Genomic DNA, 15,663 nt, shown 5'->3' with positions numbered 1-15,663 from the left:
CTCTGTTCAAATTTTAGTTATAACTTTAAAGCAGCCTGATTCTTATTTTGGTAACAAGTGATAAATTTATCCCAATTAGACGATCTCCTTGATAAACTAAAGCGTTTTCGGAATGTAGATTTTTTTTTCTAGAGTGAATTAGAAACCACTGTTTTATTTTCGTATTACAACAGTTGATTAAGTTGTGTGTTTAGGCAACGAGGTTTGTTTTTTTTTTTTTCTGGAGGATTTTTTCAACATTGTCTTCAAATTCATTAATTTCTGTAGGGCTGCAGATAGCCTTAGTTTGGTTTGTTTGGAATTTCGCGCAAAGCTACAAGAGGTCTATCTGTGCTAGCCTTCCCTAATTTAGCAGTGTAAGACTAAAGGAAAGGAAGCTAGTCATCACCACCCACCGCCAACTCTTGGGCTACTCTTTTACCAACGAATAGTGGGATTGACCGTAACATTATAACGCCCCCACGGCTTAAAGGACGAGCATGTTTGGTGCGACGGGGATTCGAATCCGTGACCTTTGGATTACAAGTCGAATGCCTTTAAGCACCTGGCCATGCCGGACCCTGTAGATAGGACTGAGTTTGAACTTACATTACGTGAAGGATTTTAGTGCTTCATTTGTGACTTAGTCTTAACGTACCAGATTGAAAGATCCTGAAAATACCAGGCATTATTTGTTTATTTATAAATAAAGCTACACTTTTAACCTATCTGTGTTTTGTCAACTATGAGTACTGAACTAAAACTAACTAAAGTGTCAGTGGGTTTGGTTTTATATTTCTCAAGCCCGAAGGGGCTTTTGAGACAACCAAGGATTCGTTTCCTTTCAGCCCCGCACACAGAATTACAGGGAGATGTTTAAAGTATACGATTAATATCTCCGCTTAACTGTATGATGATTCTTTGCTTGGTGTGTGCAGGGTGTTCAAATTGAAAAATTGAGCTGAATTCTTGAGATAAATTATTAAAACCAAAAGTATCAGTAAGCGTTGTGTCGAAGGATGCGGTTTAAGCAGATTTGAAACTTCCAGCAGTCGATCCCAGAGCATTAGTTGAACAGGGAGATGCAGGCAAGAGCGAGTCTGTTAATAAATGTGGTCATAAATGATAATAATACTATACACTAGTGTTTACTAGCATTAACGTCGCAGAGGCTAGAGACGAGCAGACAGAGGGAGCAGACAGTCCTTTGAGGACCAGGGAGCCGGGGATCTATAAATCCAATGGCAAATATTTTAGTTGTTGGGAAAAGCGTATTGCCTGGAGAAAACTACTGTTCAGCACCTGCCCAGTGCCGAAAGTTGAAAAGGGAAAAGTTTAATTATAAGTAATACTTTAAAAAACACACCTTAGGTGGTATTATTAATCATATTAAAGGGACATGTACGTATATATATATATATATATGTTTAGCCCAGGAGGAAGGGGTTTTAGCTGTACCTGAGATATATTGGACTTGCTATTCCTTACCTGAATACTTTTGTAATATTTCCAAGCAAGTTCAATAAAGCCATCCTGCAAAAGAAGTAATTTTGTTAATTGGTTTTTCCTGAAATTGTTTACTTTTTGTATTGTTTAAGTGTAGTTTAATATCATTGAATTTTTTTCCTGAAATTGTTTACTTTTTGAATTGTTTAAGTGTAGTTCAATTACTTTTGTATTGTTTAAGTGTGGTTTAATATCACTGAATATTTTATGAAATTGTTTACTTTTTGTCGGAATATAATGGTTTGGGTTTCAGTGGGGGTTGAAAGCGACTCGTCATTTATTACACCATTACGAGACGGTGTTAAGTGTTGTTTGGACTTTTGCGACAGCGATATTTGGGTTACTGGAGGTGCTCCATATAGTTTTGTCATCTGGATATTGAGATGTTAATGTGTAGCTTAGAGGGGATGAGGAATATCAATGACGAACATTTTGTGAAGCACGAGACTAGGTACGAATCCTTTGGATTGTCCAGCTGTTACATTGAAAGGGTTGGGTACTGCTTCCTGAACTTTGACCTTTTAATAATAAACCTGAATATCCAGCGAACAAACTGGATTGTTAAACCAATAGTGAGTATTTTGACCCTGAAACCATTGGTTCACACAGTATCAAATGCTTTTTGAATACCTATAATGGTAGCAAACGTGAATTGTTTACGATTCACGCCGTTTATAAACAGATTTGATAAGATTGACGAAGTAGTTTATTGTTTGCCTCTTTCTTTTACCTGTATTTTGATTATTACTCAGAGTTTTGTTAGATTACAGATGTGCATTGCTCCTGTTGGTCATTACGTTTTTCCATAAGTTTGCCTAAATTGTTAAGTAGGCTAATAGGACTATAGTTACAGGGATTGCTGAGGTCGATGCCCTTCTTAGGAATTACCTGTATGATAGGTGATTTCTTGGCTTTGAGATGGTATCCTGATAAGAATGACAGATTAAATATTGATACTAGGTGATTTAGATTGGGTTCACAGAGGTTTTTAAAAAAGCGTTATTAATGGGTACCTTCCGTTGAACCTTCTTAAAAATGAGTTTAATTTTAGTTAAGGATAATGGGCGTGTATAAAAATTAAAGAGTGTGTTTGATTGGCTGTTTTCAACTGGAAACCTTGACAAAAAATGCCAGTGTTGTTATTTACAAACTGGTTAATATGACTAAAGTGAATTGAGTCGAATGATATTCAGTGTCACAAACATGTTTTCGAAGTAATCAGCAAATAATTCAGCTTGTTTGCTTTCCGTAGTGACTATGGTGTTATTGTATTTGAATGTGGATATGCTACTATTGGATTAAGTGTTAGTGAGAGATTTAACTAACGTCAGAATGGGGTAGGGTCAGGGTGAGACTTATCGATAAATTTGCATAGATTGTTCCAGTTATTATCTTATTCTAACTTAATGAATTTGATACAGTTGTTAGTGTTATTAATTAAGAATTTTTGTGTGGGGTTCGTGTGAAAGGATGAATTCGCGTCTAAGATGTCTCCTGTCAGAAATTAGTTAGTGGATTTTTGGAGTGAGTTTCCATGCGTTGAGGTCAGAATTGCATTTTTTTTTACTGGGCATCGTTTCTTTTAATGCATGGGTTATAGTATTGGTGGTTTCGCTGGCGTAGTTATCATTGTCAGTCTCGCGAGTAGCATTACACCTAATTTAAGTAAGCATTTCGAGATATTCGCACTGATTGGTTACGTCTCAGTACCACTTGTGTGGTAAGATATCTCTGCGTTCTATCACCGATTGATAGGGATATCAGATAGTGACCGCTGCCAATATTATCATGGACTTTGAAATTGTTGGTGTGTCTGGCTAGAGAGATGGAGGGAAGTTGTTGCTAGATCTAAAATGTCTTCTGTGTGATTGTGAAGCTAATGTGTCATATGATTTGTGTTGAATGTTATTAGGTTGTTGTTTCCTAAATTCTTTGAAGTAATGTGCCATTGGTGTTGGTAACTCAGCAGTTAAAGTTAATGTGCTCATTGTTGAGATTCCTTAATTTTGTCCTTAATTGAGCGTATACGTTAACGATTGTTATAAGTGGTGAGTCTGTGGTATGTATTTGACAAATAATTATTTCGTTATATTGAGGTATAGAGAGCTAGAGAAACGTGACAATGAGACTCTTAGGATAGAGCATCGCAATACCACGCTGACCTTTGCTACAAGGCTCATAGACTTAAGTAACATTTCGTTAATACTAATAATATACGCGTTAAATGATTGATTTAAGTGGAATAATTCATATTTTTTATAGTTTAGCCCGCCTTGAATATTAATTTGTAAAAGTATTACCATCTAATTTGAGAACGAAAAACCACTTACTTTTTGGCAACATTTCTCCCAGCTTTCCGGTTCTCACGAAGAGTTTAATTAGCTCTAAAGAGGCGAAGTAGTATGAGGCTGGTACAGACTTCTTTTGCTAGGTAGGAAGAATCGTTGGTGAGCTGGTTTTAACGCATGGTCATGAGGATATCTGTTATGAAGGCAGTGATTCTTGCATATAGAACTTTTAGCTCAAATTGAGGATTACTAGTTTTTTGGAGGGTTTTGGCTGCAACGGTGTACGCCTGTGGCTTCTGAGCTGGAGCATGACTGATACTGTTGCAGCCGGTAGTAGGGTTTCTACGTTGTGGAGGTACAGGATTCAGGAATTGGGGCTGTTTCTTTGGTCTGGCGTCGATGTCTTGGGTAGAGTGTGTTCCGGCTAGAGACCTAAACTAGGAACAACCCTTATATGAGGCAGCATGAGGACCACTGCAATTTGCACACTTTGTTTACTCTAGAAGGTTAAATATTTACATTCAATGACAGGATGAGGCTCACCACACCTGATACACTGAACTACAGATGTACAGACAATAGCTGTGTGGCCGTGATGTTGGCACTTAACGCACTGCATGATTCTAGATTCACGGGTTTTGGCTTCTTCTACTTGGTGTGTGACAGAAAAGGGACACACCGGAGGTAAGGATTTCATCGGCTCTCTTCATAACGGTGACTGTAAACTCGACTAGTGGAGTGAGGAAGCCACTTCATGAGGTTTATCTCCGATCAAGCTTGAGTGCGTTCATGCACTGGGTCTGCAGTTCTTCTTGGACTTCACTGTCTGTATTACGAGGTTATTTATTGCCTGGTAAGTGATTCTCAGTTACATGAATAGATAGATTGGCTCCATCAATGGTTGTGCTGGGCCGTGACTGTGGCACAATCTCGAGGGTGGTAGTATTTGATGACCACACCATCTCTTGTTAAGCGGCGTAAGTAGGTAAAAATCGTAGAAGAGAAGAGGCGACGAAGCTAAAGATCTAAGGTTGACGTACTGTGTTCAGGACTCCTTCGACAATGACGACTAGAGGCATCTTAAATGTAGTTGTAAACAAGTTAAAATTGAGATCATTATCTTGCCAGGTTGCAACTGGGTAATCAGCCCCAGTGGTTTCAGTATTGGCAGTGGTAGGTTCCTGAGTAGGTACTTGAATCTCGATTTTCCTAGATTTAGCGGGTGAGTTTCTTGGCGCAATCTTCTCGTCTTTACTTGAAGAGGTGGATGGTTCCACCGATTCTTGTTCACTAAACGAACAGCATTATTGAGCTTCATCGAGTAGTTGGTATTAATTTGCCAATGATACTGGCTTACCGGACAAACGGTTGGACATGTTCCGAGTCTGCATTTGGGTAGGCAGCAGACAAATACCTAACCATGACTTGTGCTCGCATTCAAACTACTAACATTTCTGAATTGTTTATAACTCTTGCCGTACGAATAGTTTTCTTGGGAATTTTTTTCAATTATTTTGTCACAGTCTTTCTCGGTGGCACTGCATGATTTATTTGTAAGGAATGTGCAGTGGACCAGTCGAAGAGTCATTAAACATGTCTTTCGTGATACCACGCTTCACATCTGTGATGACATGCCACTACATCAACTTATGCAAATTGTCCTTACAAAAAGTAAAAACAACTGTAGTGTTGTTATTATTCCATAATTTTTTTATAATATTCATTTCTGTCAGAAATGTTATATTTGATTTCATTGGCCAACTCGTGGTTGAAATGTATCGATATATATGATCCAGGAGAATGACAATGGAGCGGCACCGGGTCAACATTAAACATTTAAACCCACATATAACCTCTTAAACCAGAATAGTGTTTTTTATTTTGACTTGTGTATTATTGTAACTTACAAGTGAAAAATATTCTAAATATTCATTAATTTCCCTTCTTAATTATTTGCGCTAATATAAAATTTACTGGGATTCGTTTGCACATTAGTTGGTGTTTTGTAAATTATTTTGAAATACACAAAAATATATCTAACATAGTTAATTTCAAGCCTATGTAGTTACTCAACTGTTGTGTAACAATAGTTGGCCTATAGCAGAATCATTACATCCACAATTTTGGCTACTTGATATCAAAATGCGATGTAATTTAATGAAAACACAAAACTGAAAAATCTAAAGATTAAAAAAAGTAGATTATAAGACATTTTAAGCTATTTTAACGAGGATCTCACTGTTTCATTAAAATACTATAAAATAATCGATTTCAGTAATTTTCCTGTTTATTTTTATGATATCGTCTTGACTCACTAAGGTGTCTGTCGTTTTCTAAATGGTCTGAAAAGCCCTGATATTGGACGAAAGGCTTCGTCGACACTTGATATGGCGGATGTGGGGTAGTAGAGATATTGCTTTAACTTCTGTGTTCTTAGAATAACTAATTTTCTTAGGCTGACGCTGTGTTTACTTAATCCGCCTCGGGAACTAGAAGACTAGCTTGCTGGTTCACTGGTTCCTGTTCATGATAGTGAAATGAATTAAAATAACAATAATAAGACAGTAAATCAATATATATTGTTATAGTATTAATTCTTACCCTCAAACTACAATTTGTAAATGAATTAAGTAACATTGATAATAATTGCAATTCATACGAGGTCTGTTAAAAAAAATACGCGGACTGTTTGAATTGCGTGGCTCCAGTTGGTTCCAGGGGAATCTGCTTGGTGTTGCTAGGTTTGCACAGATCAGCTGATTACGACGCCATTTCCCGATTGCAGATATCTTCATTTGTGTATTAGTTACGCGGTTTTAAGTGAAGTGCGATTTTTTCGTTTGGCGGATTTCAGAATGAATGACCTGAAGGAGCAACGACTTGCAGTGAAATTTTGTGTTAAACTTGGAAAATCTGCGACTGGAACTTTTGCTATGCTTAACACGGCTTACGGTGATGTTGCTATAAAACGTACGGCATGTTTCAAGTGGCATGAACGTTTTAAGGATGGTCGACAGTCCATTGAAGATGATGAGCGTCCTGGACGTCCTTCCACGTCAACTGACAACCCACACGTCGACAAAATCAACACCCTGGTGTGGGCAAATCGACGTCTGACTGTCAGGGAGCTCACTGAAGAGTGTGGGATATCAGTTGGATCTTGTTACGAGATTTTGACCGAAAAATTGAAGATGCACCGCGTTGCTGCGAAATTTGTGCCTCAGAACTCTTGAGGTTTTGGCCAAACCCTCGATCACTGTTCTTCCCCCCCCCTACTCACCTGACCTTGCTCCTTGCGATTTTTTCTTGTTCCCCAAACTCAAAAGACCACTGAAAGGAAGAAGATTTGAGACGATTCCCGAGATTAAGGCAAATGCGACGAAAGAGCTGGAAGACATTAGAAAAGAAGCGTACCAGGACTGTTTCAACAAGTGGAAACACCGTTGGGATAAGTGTGTGCATTGGGGAGGAGAGTACTTTGATGGGGTCCCAGACCTGTAACTTCTGAATAAAGTACATTTTGTTTTATGACGTCAGTCCGCGTATTTTTTGAACAGCCCTCGTACATAGTGCCTATACCACTACTTTGCCTCTCTTATATCACCTCTCCTGGTGAGCTGTGGTATGAGGCTCGAGGCCTCGTCAGCATTGGATGTGTCGTGCTTAATATATTCTCCTTTGCTTTTACCGGTGAGCTCAATTTAATATGGATAAGTTTTAGAACTTACTTATACGTTATTACAGCCAGCAGAAATCATTCCACCTGTTTAATATCTACATATCTTATTAGAGCAAGACATTCAATCCACACATAAACAAAGGTTTCTAGATTTTTACCGGCTAATATATATATATATATATATAGTACTATCCTTGGAAAAACAATAAGTTACAGAGCCTTGGATACTGTACATTATAAAACCTAGCCGTTCAAAATCAGTTTAATAATTATTCAGAAAAGATCAATGTTCACATAAAGTTCTCATTCAAAAAACGAATACTGGTAAAATAAATAACAGAATAATAATAAAAATATACACAAAAAAGACAGCCCTATAGCAAATATTATTTTAACTCTACAGGCTAAATAGAAATTTAGAATTCATTCACAAACAATTGTTCAAATTTTAACAGTATATAATTAAATATTTGATAAAATTACACATATCAATAGAATATCTCAAAAGCTGTCTCGTCTATTATTTTAAGTTTGCACATACTGATATCGAAGTCCAATCATGGTTTCTCTGTTGAATATCTGGAGTTTGGTGTACAGTTAGACCTAAGCTAGACAATATAAGCTACTGTTTCATAGTAAGAAACCTGTATATTTGAAGGTACCTTTGACATTTTCGCATAGAATATTACCTAATGAAATTTGTTAAAAAAGAATTGGCATATCGATTTGCATCTAAAATTATTATTATTATAGATGCAAATTGTTAGTAGCTGGTACAGTGGTAACTCTATGGATTTACAACGCTAAAACCAGAAGTTCTATTCCTCTCGCTGGACACAGCAGATAGACTGATGTGGCTTTGCTAAAAGAAAAACAAACACATGAAATATGATTTGGTTCTCCGTGCAAATAACATCCAAGACCTCTCATGCTTGATAGTGATATGATAGTGGAATATCTGATTTTGAAGATATCTAGAGCTTGTCTTTGGTTTGTTAACAAATAGAAAAAAATGGTTTAAGGTTCTAACAAGAACTTGATTATTTTATTTATTTTAACTTTTCGAGCAATACTTATAATACCTAAATTACAAAATGTCCATATGCATTAATCTCACAAAATGTCTTCTAAATATAGATATCGTAATACACATTGACATAAGTCTGTCTTCTTTGCATGTTACCTGCTTATTCATCACGTAAGAAAGCTTCTATTAATAATCATAAAATAGCAGAGAACTGCGTGATTCAAATATCCCCTTATGAATCACAGATCCCTCAGTGTACTGATCCATATCCTTATTATCGTCATTTATTTCCATAGCTATATTGATTGGTTGGTTGCTGAGCACAAAGTTTCACAATGAGCTATATGTGCACTGCTCATTACACGTATCGAAACCTGGATTTTAGCGTTATAAGCTTTTAATGTTATCGCTGAGTGAATGAAATATATACTATATCCTTTAGGACAACATTCCATGACGCCGGAATACGAGTGCCTAACTTGTAACTGAAAATATGAACAGTTTCAGAACTGGAGCCTCAAGATTCCAGATTCAAGATTCTGGAGGGCAACCAGAAGCACCAAATCCAACACTAAATTGGAAGTTTAGTCCCCTTGGTACCTCAAAAATGTAAGAGTTGAAGGCTACACCATGTATATAGATTCTCTCCCCAAACCATCCCATATTCCAAGCTTCGTCTTGCAAGCTCCGAAAGTATAGGATAAGTTTTGGAACAAACAAACAACATCGTAAACACAACAGATTATCTTGTGTCCTGAGTAATATTAAAAAAATAAAAATGTTCAGCATTCTATTTACACATTTAAAAATAGATGTGATAAGTTAGATTGTTTTTGAACGTCGCGCAAAACTACACGAGCTATGATCGGATTTTTGTGAAACTTGGATGGCTTAATGTAATACATTGTATCTCATTGTTCTGCTGCAAGTAGTCAGTTTTCGTTCATAACGTTGGACATACAAGCACATTTTCTTCTTTTTTAAGAGCCGCATATGATTAACACTGCTTGACGGAGTTACGCGCTCTAGTGAGTTCCCAGTTAGTTTTTATTGCGTCTTTAAAGTATTTTGCATTATTTGTGAGTATAATACAAGAATGGCAGATTTTTTAAAAAAGGAACAATTAAATTACAAAATAAAACAAAAAGTCGATATAAATTTCTACACAAAAATGAAATCTATCCGACTAGATTGGTATAATATGTCATTTTCTATGGTTTGTTTGGCTATGGTTATTTTTGGAATTTCGCGCAAAATCACACGAGGGCTATCTGCGTTAGCCGTCCCTAATTTAGCAATGTAAGACTAGACGGAAGGCAGCTAGACATCACCACCCATCACTAATTCTTGGGCTACTTTTTTACCAACGAATATTGGGATTGATCGTAACATAATAACGTCCCCACGGCTGAATGGACGAGCATGTTTTTGTGACGGTGATTTGAACCCGCGACCCTCAAATTGCGAGTCGAGCGCCTTAACCACCATGTCGAGCCAGAGACAAAGGAGTGTTATGTAGGTGAAAGGTTTCTAATTGTTCTCTAGCTTTCATAAACAGCGTCTTAATGAATCTTTAGTCTCTCATCGTCCAGCCCAACAAACCAGTTTTGGCTTGATATAAAAGGCCACTTCGACGTTATTTTGTAGGTCACAAAAAATAGATTTTGAAATTCCATTTTTTACCTGCAAGTGAACTTGAATTCGAAATAGATAAAAGAAGAAAAGTGTGGGCAAAACATTTACAGCTAACGTTATTTGTATCGCATATTTTATAATACTTGCACGTCAGTTTGATAATAGTGTAGACAACATAGGATCTTAAGTTCAGTAGGTGACTGTCATGTTCAGCAAAAATTATGAGAGCTCACTATGGTTCAACTTCTTGCGTTCCTGGTTGACAATTTCTTCACTAAGGTACAAACACTGGTTAAAAGACACGTGTACACACCCCATAATATCTTAACTGACAACAGTCATAAATTAGTAGCTCAGATTTTGCTTTTTCTGGTCTATGCAAAATAATCATACCAGTAGGTTTTGTAAGGAAATGAGCCGTTACTAATTTGAAGAAAGAAAACAATGCTATTGTTAAATAACCGATTATTTGTATGAAACAATATAATGCTTTTGAAGGAAAAAAAACAATACGAAACTTGATCTTAAGGTCATCTCAGAAAGTACAAGCGACTGAAATTCAAGTGGAACATTCATTTTGGTATAGAATCACTTAAGCTTGGAATCTGGAAAAACACAGATTATCAGAAAACTGACTTTAGGTAAAAACTAATTTGTTTTAACTTCGGTGTCTCCATAAATCCTATTCCCAGTTGTGAGAGCGTCAGTCTTCTTACAGTAGTTATTCATAATGTTGTGGTGTAGTTATATTGTAGGAGTGTGTCTGTGTATGTAGAAAATTAGGTGTGTTATTTTGATCCAAAGTAATTTTGTGAAGTAAAGTTTATTACAAAAACCGTGTCGTAAAATCAATTATATGTCTCTTTAGTCTGTGGAGCATATTCTGATGAAAAGAAATATTAATACAATACAAGTTACTAAAGCATGTGGCCAGTTGTCTAAGTGCTCTCAGTATATGTAATAAAACATTCTGGTACAAATGTTTTCAAAAAGTTTAAAGCAGATTACTCAGGTTTGCGTCCTAGAACACAAACATTGATCTATATTATTTTCATTATATTAAACCTAGTGTCCCAGTCTCCCAAATTAAGATATCATTCTTAAGTTAAAATTAAACGTGTATTTCATTTTCTGTTTGTTTACAAGGGCTGGTATTTAACGTAAGACATTTGTGTCAATCTTTCAACATTCACAGGCCTACAACAGCTATTCAGTTCAACAGAAGGGGATCTGAAGTTTGGCAGAGCAATAATGAAAACAGACTTTATAACATTGCCACTATATCTTCTTATCTTACATCTTTATAAGTTTGTCGAAGGCATATTTCACTTTGAGGGAGCATATTAACCCAGGAGAGGAATGACAAGCTCGACCAATCAAAGTTAAGAATTATTTCTTGTTTGAGCCATTTCCAACTAACGATCGGTTTGTCAAATTCTAGGGTAGAAGTTTTCAAAATGAGAACAGCAGACTTTGGGACACATTGGGCGAGAAGTCTCAATAAAAATGCAGATTGTTCACGAGGCGTTGCGCTGGAAAAAAATGGAACGTATGCTCTAATACACTTGGCAAAATATTGCTGCACATTATCTTTACAAAGACTGAACCACTAGTAAAGTAGAGAGATTAACATCACTATGCTTTTAAATGAAATTTCGAAAAATAGATTTGAAAATATTTTCTGCTTCTAGAGATTTTCACATTTATCGTTTCTCTTGTTCAGTTTAGTTGGTTTTATGAAAACTGTGTGAGCCAGATTCTCACAACACCGTCACCCGAAAGTTTTTATGATATATGCAACGTTTGCGTGAATATCATCAGTTCCAAGTTGATATAATTTTATTCACGAAGGAAAGTGACAATTAATTATAAATTACGTATGTATGTATATACCACCATTTTAACTTATTATCTGAAAATATTCATCTTCTGATTCCTGAGAGCAGGTAACTTGAGTAATATCATACAAAAGGTGCTGGCAACTCAATATACACATTTATATCAATTTAACTCTCCTCAACAAATATGTAAATTATATTATTTACAAAATATATCTTATCCTCAAAACTACATAGCGGGCCATATATTCACGTTATGATTCTTTAGACTTACAGCTGAGCCACTAGAGAAACATTTTAAAAAAAGTAACACATCATCAATTTTTACTTATAACAGTGAACTTCATTCTGTGTTCTTCGTGTGGCACTATAACTTCGTAAAAGCGTTCCTTTTATGCTAATTGTCTAATGATACCATTTCTCTAGTTTTTCCAGTGTTCAGGTTCCACATTCTACTATTTTCTAAATCTGGCAAATTACTTGATTGTTTCACCAATACTTTGATTTAACGCTTTGTAAATTTGCCAATAAAATAAGTGTTTGTAGAGAAAAGTAAATAATATTTCGTACGGGTAAATTACGTGTAGCGAAAAACCAAGCAAACGCAACACATATATCTCGATTTAGTAACAAGTACGAATGTGTATTTATTAAACAAAAAAAAATATTCCTATATATATAATCTAGTTTTAATCGCTTTCAAACAGCTGTTTGCAAAACACATTTTTTACATCTCTAACAATAAATCTTAGCAAGATATGTTAATGTTTTACAGTTATATACATATATATGCGTGTGCAGACAAGAAATAATTTATTATACCTGTTGTTCATACTTTCTATAAGAACTGGATTATTAGACAATCTTCATTAACATACAGTACACAATGTCTTTAAGGACAGGATATCATAACAATGGTATAATTAATTTAAGAATAAACATTAATAAGAGTTTCAGATTACCATTCATGTCAAGATTATGCTGACTTTGACTAGTATTTTGAATAACACAAGGCTATTCTTATTTTCTATGAAAGTGCTACATCTATTAAAGAATTTTAAGTACATTACAAAGGATACAAGTGAATACTTATGTTTCTCGAATATGACAATACCCTACATTTTCTTCAAAATTCTGCGTTGTCATGTTCACGAAAGTCACAGTAGAATATTTAATGTGACAATAATGCTTGTATTTTTGTTGTGTTATAACAGTTATTTTGTTATTAATGAATTAGACAATGTTAATAACATGCATTAAATGTTCCAATAGTTTCAAACCCAGGAATATAAGTTGATTGAGTTATAAACAGGGATGAGAATGATATATGTAGTTTAATTATTAATATGAAACATTTTATTTTTTAACAAATAATGAATACATTTATAAAATAATGATATAATAGAAGAGTATAATTGTAATTCAAATTAATCGAGAAAAGAAAGTATGTAGCCTTTCTTAAATTTTGTGTTATTTCTTTTTATCTGTTAGTTTATTTCCTTCCTGTTTTATATGAAAAAAGATCGACCATTCAAAATCGCCAGAACGATGTTTGTCTTTCAAAAATTTTTATAGCCTACTTGTTTTCTCACATTCGTGGACAAATATGCATACGTATTACAGAATTTAGCCAGATATATCGTACATGGATGGCTTGGTGGTTAAGGTGCTCGACTTGTAATCTGAAGGTCGCGGGTTCGAATCCCGATCGTACCAAATATGCTCACCATTTCAGGCATAGGGGCGTTATAATGTTACGTTAATTCCACTATTCTTTAGTAAATGAATCCCTCAAGAGTTGGCGGTGAGTGGTAATGACTAACTGCTTTCCCTCTAGTCTTACAATGCTAATTTAGGGACGACTAACACAGATAGTTCTCATATCGCTTTGCGCCAAACAAAAAAACAAACAATCTTGACTGCAGTGATTCGTATTTTCTTTCACTTAAATAATTCTTTTAATGATCTAATTCACAAATGAAGATAAATTTAACTTAAATGATAATAAGCAAGATGGAGATCGAGGCTGGTTTATGTGAAAGGTAATAGTGATAAAGTGCTTGAATGTTCTGCACTAATCATTTCGAACGATGATAGGCAGTAGGTACGTAGTTAACAGTATGTTGATAAGAATGGAAGTAAAAGTTTGATGACTTTAAAGAACTTGTCCTGGCACGGCCAAGTGGTTAGGGCGCTCGATTCATAACCTGTGGGTCGAGGATTCGAATCCCCGTTACACCAAACATAACCGTCCTTTCATCCGTGGGGGCGTTATAATGTACGGCCAATCGCACTATTCGTTGGTAAAAGATTAACTCAAAAGTTGGCGGTGGGTAGTGATAACTAGCTACCGTCCTTCTAGTATTACACTGTCAACTTAGAGACGGCTAACACAGATATTCCTCGTGTAGCTTTGCACGGAATTCAAAACAAAACAAATCAAATAACGAACTTTAAGGATGCTGTTTAACGTCAACAGAGTGTGTTGATTAAATTAGAGAATAATTGTGCAACAATTTAGGTAAAAGTTACGCTATATTTTTTTTATAATGTATTATTTATAATAGAAATCATGACAAATCAATAGTTTATCTGCCGCTGATATAATTGATTTCTAAATAAAGTTTTTTTTATGTAATCCATTCTTTGCAGGGTTAACAATTTCTTTCAATCCGCACACGTGTAGATACTTACTTCTACAAGGCAGTTGATTACAAACAGTATTCAGAAGTACAATTCAATGCAAACGTATAGCCTAAAGACCTGACAAAAGAAAAAAGTTTCAATACGAAAGTAATTCATTTAATTAACTTTATAAATTCTTCTGTAAGTATGGTTATGTTTGTCTATCCCTAGAGGCAGCTCACTTATTATATATATCTCAAAAACATAACCTATCACAACCATTGTTCAAATGTCATAAAAAGTTTTCGGGTATTTTTTCTTATTGTACAAATTAAGCGTTTGCATTAACTTGCAGCACTTGATTGTATCTTTTGATACGGGAAGGGGGGATACAAAGCTGCCTACCTTGGGTTGACAGTCAGCAACGGTCGTGACACTTTGAGCATTATACATTATCCATGGTTATTTCTTTTTAAAAAATAAGTTTAAATTATAGTTTAGAGAAAGCGCTCAGCAGAACCGCATTGCATTGCCACTGCTGGAGGGATAACATTCGTCGGAATCTTTAAGCCTAACCTGAGGCGCAATTTTTTGTTTATTTAAAATCGCGCGTCCTCCTGAAAGATTGCTGTCTGTTTTACCCTGAGACTTACGGCTTTATGTCGTCATTAGCAAGCTATGTAAAATTATCTTAGTTAGGTCATCTTTTTAGAGTTGTCTATCAGCGAAATTTTATTATGAAAACACAATGAATGGTGGAAGTGGCTATTTTTAAATTATCCGGTAAGACACTTTACGTAAAGAAGTATTTTTACTTCTTCCATTCCATTTGGAATAAGATACGCATGAATCCTTTGCTAGCCAAACGCATGAACACATACGAAAGTTTTTCGGATAATAGCAACATTTGTGTATAAAACTAGATCGACTATAGTTTTCACCATTTGGAATAAGATATAAGACAAACTTGAAAATTTAATTTTATAATTAAATATTTTTATATATGTTTTTAAGTCTTGTAATGGCTTAGTGGTTGTTAAATTGTGTGTTAAGGCGCTTTATCTGATCACTGTATTGTTTTGTCAG

General features: G+C 35.3%; 1 protein-coding gene across 8 annotated transcripts in view; it reads right to left on the bottom strand.

Annotated features, from left to right (window-relative positions):
- LOC143241031 (transmembrane protein 45B-like) overlaps window positions 1-15,663 on the bottom strand; it is a 242,523-nt gene that overhangs the window by 116,429 nt on the left and 110,431 nt on the right. For 3 of the 8 annotated variants that reach the window (XR_013022150.1, XM_076484457.1, XM_076484456.1), the window contains exon 2: window positions 3,816-6,293. The gene's annotated coding sequence lies outside the window, so the exon portion shown is untranslated. Of the gene's footprint in view, window positions 1-1,467; window positions 1,513-3,815; window positions 6,294-15,663 lie in introns of all 8 variants that reach the window. The other 5 variants (XR_013022149.1, XR_013022148.1, XR_013022152.1 and 2 more) reach the window with 4 other exon arrangements.

Source organism: Tachypleus tridentatus, chromosome 13 (assembly GCF_004210375.1).
Source record: "Tachypleus tridentatus isolate NWPU-2018 chromosome 13, ASM421037v1, whole genome shotgun sequence".
Classification (NCBI taxonomy): Eukaryota; Metazoa; Arthropoda; class Merostomata; order Xiphosura; family Limulidae; genus Tachypleus; species Tachypleus tridentatus.
The sequence above is the reverse complement of the archived record's forward strand: the minus strand, read 5'-3'. Positions and strand labels throughout refer to the sequence as shown.